Source organism: Tupaia chinensis, unplaced genomic scaffold, assembly GCF_000334495.1.
Source record: "Tupaia chinensis unplaced genomic scaffold, TupChi_1.0 Scaffold000251_1, whole genome shotgun sequence".
NCBI classification, from domain to species: Eukaryota; Metazoa; Chordata; class Mammalia; order Scandentia; family Tupaiidae; genus Tupaia; species Tupaia belangeri.
Genome location: NW_006159731.1, coordinates 4,836,666 through 4,845,144, shown reverse-complemented (window position 1 = coordinate 4,845,144; position 8,479 = coordinate 4,836,666). Strand labels below are relative to the sequence as shown.

Here is an 8,479-nt window from a genome sequence, read left to right as displayed (position 1 = left end):
CATTCAAGAACACGACTCTTGAATAAGATTACACTGAAACGTACATATTTCTTGTTCAAAAGCCATAATTTTATAGACAAAGTGGAATAAAGATTTTTAAGGGAGCAAACATAGCTTTGTTTTTTCTATATTTCAGTTCTACCTACTACCAAATGAGGTTAGGGCTAGTAGAGCTATATTGATGCTGTGAAAGTGTTCTCAAGTATAAAGAGAAGAGTTTAAGTTCTGGAAGAACTTAAAAGTCATTCTCTTGGCATCACCTTTTCTAGGTATAAACATTCATGAAAGAACTCACACAGGAAGGGTGACAATGTATGTATTTCCATTATCCAGGATTATGGGTTGTTGTTTTTACAGAGATTTTTAGCTATAAGGTGCATGCACTGGCTGGAGACACAGAGAGAGACAAAGTGAACCCCCTCTCCAGGGCCAATGGCCATGTCACAATGCTTTCTCCATTCTCCTCTTGAGATTTTGGGCACACTGGCACATGGACCTGATGTGAGTTTTAAGCCACCAGATTAGGGATTCAAACAGTAGTCAACCATGTGGGAGTCCAGCGCCCTAACCACTAAACCACCTGCTGGCCCCAGTTTGATGGTTTTTTAGGAGGATCATAGCTCAGAACATTCTAATGGTATCTCCACCTTTAGCAGAAATTTGACCAGAAGGATCTGCAAGCCCAAGATGAGTGGTGAGTGTGAGGGGTAGTCAATTCATCTTGCGGTAGAGACTGATCTAAAAATGATCTATGTAACCCATTAGGATTTGAGGATGTGAATATGAAAGATCATTCCCTAGTTCCTCACAGGCATTCAAAACCAACTGAAAGAAAAACATCAGTCAGACAGAGAAAAAAAAGAGAAAAAAAAAAAGTCTGTAAGCTTTAGTTCTATGAAGGCTGATAGAGAACATGGCTTAAGTGTGTTGCAAAAGAAGTTTTCAAATATGGCTTCCAGAATTAGAGATGGATTCCAGAATTAGATGGGAAAACCACAGATCTGATCAGTGGAGGATAAGCCATTGTATCAACAGGGCAAAGGGCAGGAAAATGTTATTTCTGCAAGAAAGCAAGTCTCAAAGAGACAGGGTAAGACCCTTCTCCCAAATTCTCCAATCTAATAAGAAAGTAACTTCTCTTTTCTTTGGGAAGAGTGAATGAATAAAAGGTCAAGAAAAAAAAAAAACACACATTTATTTTTAGAAGATTCTTTCATATGAAAGGATATAATAGGAATGAAAAATAACTTTTTACCCCTAATAAAACTTACTGAAATCTTCAAGTTTATTGTTCTAGAGTATTATGTATAACATCAATAGATAGCTAACTTTAAAAAGAAGTTGGGGGTAGGTGAGGTATAATGAAAACAAATATGATTATTGAAATTGAGTTGAAATAATTCACACATGACTTTCTCCTTAAAAATCAGATTCTGGGGGCCAGCAGCTGGTGTGGTGGTTGAGGTGCTGGACTGCCACATGGCCAACTGCAGTTCAAGTCCTGAACCTGGTGGCTTGCTTTCTCACTTTCTCTCTCACTGTTTCTCTTTGGTGAGTGCATGTTCCCTGCAGCGAATTAAATAATAATAATTACAATAGTAATAATAATTAATAAATAAAAGTAAAATTAATTGTTTTAAAAGAATCAGATTCTTGCATTTTATATGTAAGAGTTTTGCCTGCTTTAATGCCATAAAAATATATAGACTTAGTTTGAGAAGTTGAAAAGTTCTGTAGATAGATGGTGGTGATTGTTACATGATAATGTGAATGTACTTGATTCCACTAAGACATACACTTAAAAGTTGTTAAAACAATAAGTTTTATGTATATTTTACATTAATAAATGAAATTTTAAAATAAATGCAATAAAAGCAGTTTTTTAAAATAGAGCTATCTTGATTTTGCTGGTTATTAATATAAAAAATGCTCCTGGTTTTGTAAGAAACAATCACTCCAAATATATTATGGGAAAAAAAAGTGATAGTCTCATAAATAAGCGTATATATATTGTGATGATTAAATTATTTAAGTTTCTTTTGTGAGAGAGAGAGAGACAAAGATAAGCACCCAGGGTCTTATGCCACAATCCTCCCCTGAGCCCTTCCAGCCAGTCACAATCATGGGGATGCACACACACGCCTAGTGTACACAGGTTGACCTGGGAACCAAACCTCTGACCTCCCATGACTGCTGTGCCACTGCAGCTAGACCTGTGATCCTTAATTTTCTGTATCAATTTAGCTGGACCTCAGGGTGTCCAAATAATTGATCAAACATTATTTTGAATGTTTCTATGAGAGTATTTTTGGATGAGACTTACATGTAAATTAATGAACTTTGAAGAGGGCACATTGCCTTCCATGGTGTGGGTGTAATCAGTTGAAAGACTGAATGAAAAGATAGCCTCCCTCTAATAAAAGAGAATCTCCCAATAGACTTCTTTCAGTTGTCACATGCGACATTGATTATTCTTGATTCTGCAGCAGACTACCTTTGGATTCAAACTGCTGCTCATTCTTGAGTCTCTAGCCTGTGACCTTCCCCCATCAAACTTTAGACTCACAAAGCCTCCACAATCAATTCCTTAAAATAAGCCGATTCCTTAAAATAAATTGGTAAAATAAATTAAACAATATAACCCTATTGGTTCTATTTCTCCAGAGCACCCTAATCCACATACATGCATGTGTATATAGACACAGAAAAACACACAGTTAAAATGTATGTATAAATCCATTCTGCATTCTCTATTATTCCCTCTTCATTTATCAAAAATAGCATTTTTAATTCACATTACTTTTCAATGGCTGAAGAATATTCTATTCTGACAATCTCCTGTTGGTGGACATGGGTTGAATTTTATTTGTAAAGATTACAAAGGCTATATTAATAATTATTCTTGTTCAGAATTTTTTTTTCAAATTGCTCAATTTTTTATGAAAAATTCTGAGAAGTAGAATTGTTTCAAGGGATATTCTTAGAGTCATGATTCACATATGACAAAAGGCACTAATTTAAAGTGTACCATACAATGAGTTTTGACCAATATTTTTGATAAATACACCCATATAATTACAACCACAATTAAAAAAATGGAATACATAAATGTAAAAACTTTCTGTAAACAACCATTTATAGTCAATACTAACCCTAGAAAATAACCAATTTAGTTTCTTGTGTGTTTTTTGTTGTTGTTGTTGTCAGTATTAACCTGAATTACTTTACCTAGAATTCCATAGAAATAAAAACACACAGTATGTATTCCTGTCCCTGGCGCCTTTCACCTGGCATGTTTTCGAGATTCTCACACATTATTGTATTTATCAGTAGTTTATTCTTGTGTGACTAATGTTCCATAGTGTGAATACGAATGAGTTTGTTTGTTTGTTTGTTTTATCTATTTACCTGGTCATGGAAATTTGGGTTAATTCAAGTTTGGGCTTTTATGAATAATTGTGTCTTAATTCATATGCAAGACTTTGTGTAGAGATATAGTATTACTTGTCTTGGATAGATATCTTAGAATGTAATTACTTGGATATATTGTAAATACAGCCTTAATTTTATGTTAATCTGCCAAGCTGTTTTCCAAACTGCTTTTGCCATTTTGCATCCCACTAACAATGTGAGAATTTCAGTTTTTCCATATCCATACCAACATTTGTTATTGTTAGTATTTTCAATTTTAGCCATTCTTTTGGATGTGGTATATACTGTTATCTTACTGTGACTTGTATTTACATTTTCCTGGTTAACAATGTTGAATGTTTTTTCATGAGCTTATAGGTCACTTTTGCATCTTCTTTTTTGGACTGTACATTCAGATTTTTCCCCATTTTTAACTGAGTTGTTTGTCTTCTTATTATTGAATTTTAGGGTTCTATATATAGTCTGGACACACACATCCTTTGAAAAATAAATGTACTTGGGGACTAGCAGATGGTGTAATGGCCACGTCGCTGGACTCCCATGTAGTCAACCACGGTTCGAGTCCCGGACCTGGTGGCTTAAACTCATGTTGGATGTGTGTGTGTACATGCCCAAGATCCCGAGAGGAGAATGGAAAAGAAGGGATTGCAGTGTGGCCATCCCCCCGGGGAGGGGGTGGTGGTGATTTCTTGCTTTCTGTTTCTCTGTCTCTCTCTGTCTTTCTGGTGAGTTCAGGTGCCCTATAGCAAAAACCTCTCAAATAAATAAATAAATAAATAAATGTACCTGTAAATGTTCTCTCCCAGTCCATAACTAGTCCCAATTTTTAAATCACATATTTCATCAGAAGGAAATTTAATACTTGGATTTCGACACCGAAGGCCCTCTGCCCAGATTTCACCCTCCTGCTCCCCAGTCTAGCCAGAAGCCAGGTTAGAGCACCCCACTTATTCTCTCTGTCTCTTTCCATCTCTCTATATATATTTTTAATTTTTTTCTTTTTCATTTTTAAACTTAGCTCTCTGCTGCTCTTTTGTCTTTCTAATTCTTACTTTTACCTCTGCTCCAATAGGATAAACCAATCAGCAGCCATCTATATTTGAGTTCCAAGTGGCCTCATTTACGCGGTGCACAATGCAGTCTTCATTTTTTAACAAAAATTTTTTTCTTCATTTTTTATTGTTTTTTCTCTTCTTTTTTTTGTATTCTTTTTCCTTTTTCTCACTTTTCTTCTCAGCCTCCATACACTGATTTTCTAGACAGCTCTAGGTGTTCAGTAGCCAAATATATGAATACTTCCAGGGTCAGATTAATCCTTAATTTTCATTGAATCAGTTGTGCAAAGAGAGAAAAACAGTACTGTTTACAGACTGCAGGTCACCTCCTTCTGCATTCCTCTGATTGCTCAGATTTAACTCCAAAAACCTAGGAAAAAATGTATAATCCAACAGATGACCAGAAACCACCACAGAGGTACAAGAAATATGAGAAACCAAGAAAATATATCTCCTCTCATGGAAAAGAATAAATCCTCTTCCTCTACAGAGAATACAGGGAACTCATGGAAATGTCAGATAAAGAATTTAAAATATTCAGAGTGACAAAGCTAACAGAGATACAAGAAAATAGAGACAAGGAGAAGCAGGAGAAAAGAGACACTGAGTTCCAGGAGGTGAGAAAGTTCTTGCACGATCTAAAAGAGGAGATACACATCACACAGACACACACAGACACACACACACACACACACACACACACAAAGAATCAAATGGAATTGTTAGAGATGAAGGCTGTAATACAAGAAAACAAAAGTTCTATTGAAAGTATCAAAAGCAGATTAAATCATGCAGACCAAATCTCAGGTGTAAAAGATAGAACTTCTTACCTAGAAAAATTCATCAAAAAGACTGAGAAAATAACTCCAAAAAATGACATTAACATACAAGTAATACTAGATACCATTAAATGCCCAAACATCCTGACCATCAGTATCCCAGAAGGTGAAGAAACTAGTAAAGGTATTGATAACCTATCCATGAAATCCTGGAAGAAAACTTTCTAAACCTAGAGAGGCACTCAAATATCCAGAGCCAAGAAATAAAAAAGGACCCCACATAGAATCAACCCAAGAAGACCTTCCCCTAGGCACATCATAGCAAGATTGACCAAAAGCAGAGACAGAGACAAAATACTAAAATTGGAAAGAGAAACGCCAAGTTACTTTCAAAGAATATCCCATAAGGCTAAAGTCAGACCTCCCATTTGAAACAATGCAAGCAAGGAAAGAATGGAAAAATATATTCAAAGTGTTAAGTGAAAAGCAATTTCAACCAAGAATACTATACCCAGCAAGATCATCTTTCATATTAAAAAAAAAAGCCCGAAATATTCTCAAATAAAATCTGAAAGAATTTGCCAACATCAGGCCAGCTCTCCAAGAAGTGCTGAAGGGAGTGCTATATCAGGAAAACTAAAATCAGACACGCAGAAATAAGAGTACCAGAAGCAAGCAAGAGAATGGCCAACCTAATTGTAGGGACTAGTCTGAAGTTGAATGCTAACTTCTAGAATTTAAACAGCAAGATCAGACCACAGTAACACTGCAAATTCAGTAGAAGAGTGATTAATTATATGAGTCTGAACTAGTGAAATAGAATTTTTTTACTTTAGACTAAAACATTACTGATTTTCTTGGATGCTTTAATTTCCATATTTAAGGATTTTTGTCTGCTCTTGAATTGTTGATAGGTTCATCTACCTACTATTTGAACTGAATCCTAACCTTTTTCCTGGCTTTAAGGTTTGGTTTTTTTTTTTTTTTTTTTTTGAAACTAAATGTTTAATACATTTGTAGGAATAGAAGGAATGCAACAAGAATTATAGTTTTGTTATATACATTAGACATATTAGACATTCATGTAAAAGATGTTTTACTTTTCAAAGAAATTTTCCCTATTTTTCTGTCGTTTCTATCTTAGTGCAATAGTAATTACTACTCTCACAGATAAGCCACTCACTGGTAGAACGTAATTATATATTTATGTTTCACATCATCATCTCCTAAAACTTAACCCTTCATTTCATGACACAGTACTTCTTAGTAAAACTGGACTCCATTTAAATGAAAAGAACCCAAGGAAATTAGAACAAACAGCAGTCAAATTCCTGAGAATGAATGCTAGGGGCCCAAGCTACTGATGAGTAACAAAGTACTAATTTAGTATTGACTTAGTAACGCCATATCTACTGGAACAAAGCTTCTATTTATTCATATTATTAAAATTGAAATAACAGAAATGAAACCTACTTTAATGAAAAGAGAACTCAGGAATGAGGTCATTAAATAGAACTAAATATCTCTAAACATAAATACCATGTACTCCCTGCTTAATACCAGGTAAATATCTGGACTACCTATCCCAAATTGTAGTCTCAGGGAAAGCGGTCAGAGACAATTACAGAGAAGGTGCTTCAGATTATCAGGTTCATGTTAAGAACAATGAGATTCTTTGGGAAACCATGTTAGTCTTTCTTTTTATCAGAGACTTCTATTCGTCCTTTTGAGGGTAATTCATTTATGTCTGCACCCTTACAGTCTCCTTTGCCTTTATTTTTGTCACTGGATTCTTGTACAGCTTTTTTAGGCCACATATGACTAACAAAGGGGGAGATCAGAGGGTGTATGTATAGCTCTAGGAATTTTTTGTAGGTCCAGAGCAGAACTGGAATTGATGATACAAGGAATGCAAAGCATTGTCCCAGGATTGAGCTCCTAAACTCACGACACAAAGCCCAGAAGTCAATGTCTGCACTTCCGAAGCCAGACTAAGTTTTAAGCAAATTTCTCTTAACTATTTTTGATTTTGATCTATTAAAACAAAAATTTTTAAATTAAAAAATAAACTTAAAAAAGCCTACTAGGGGCCAGCAGATGGCGTAATCGCTATATCACTGGATTGTCAACCACGGTTTGAGCCCTGGACCCGGTGGCTTAAATTCACACCAGGTGCGTGTGCATGCATGCCCAAGATCCGAGAGGAGAATGGAGAAGAAGGAATTGTGGTGTGGCCATCACCCCTGGGGGGATGATTTCTCACTTTCTGTCTCTTTTTGTCTTTCTGGTGAGTACACATGACCTATAGCAAAAACCTCTCAAAAAAACCAAAAACCCTATTAATATCTATTTAATTACTGCAGTAAGCTATATAACCCCAGTAAGGTGCCACTGTATAGTATGTTCACTTTACTCAGTGAGGTTTCCTAGAGTCAGACATGCTTTCATAAATATGTATATATCAGCTATGCTTGCTATTGAAAGTCATTAAATTAATTAAGATCTTTAGTGAATCAATAAAATGTGAAAAAAAAAAGTATAGAAAACAACTGTACATACCAGAGACCATGTGGAAAAAGGGAGGGAGTTGGAAGAAGGTGAGAGGTAAGGAGTCAAGGCGAAAAAAAGAAAAATATATAAGAAACAAAAATAGAAAATTATTTATTGATGATAACATGTATGGTAATATCCTTGACTGAGCCAATATGCAATGAATACTAAATGGAAAATCTCATTTTGTATACTGTATTGATGTACAGTGAACGACTGCAAATAAATAGATAAATAAATTTCTTTAAAAAGAAGAAAATTTAATACTTTTTTAATATCCAATTTCTAAATTTTTTGGACATATTGTTGTTTTGGTATGCTATTTAGGAAATCTTGGATCCAGCAGATGGTATAATGGTTACATAGTTGGACTCCCATGTATTCAACTCCAGTTCAAGTCCCAGACCTGGCAGCTTGAAACTCAGTGGGTGTATGTGCATGCATGCCCCAAATCCTGAGAGAATAATGAAGGAAAAAGGATTGTGGTGTGGTCAACTGCCCCCCACTCCCCAGAGGAGTGATTTCTTGCTTTCTCTCTCCCTGTCTCTCTCTGTCTTCCCAGTGAGTGCATGTGCCCTATAGCAGAAATATCTCTTTAAAAGAAAGAAAGAGAGAAAGAAAGAAGAGAAAAAAGAAATCTTTGCTTACTTTAAAGTCCTTATT

The 8,479-nt window shown here is 35.3% G+C and overlaps 1 pseudogene; it reads right to left on the bottom strand.

Moving 5' to 3' along the window:
• Positions 1–6,954: 6,954 nt before the first annotated feature.
• Positions 6,955–7,186, bottom strand: LOC102474786 (UPF0729 protein C18orf32 homolog pseudogene; annotated as a pseudogene).
• Positions 7,187–8,479: the final 1,293 nt, after the last annotated feature.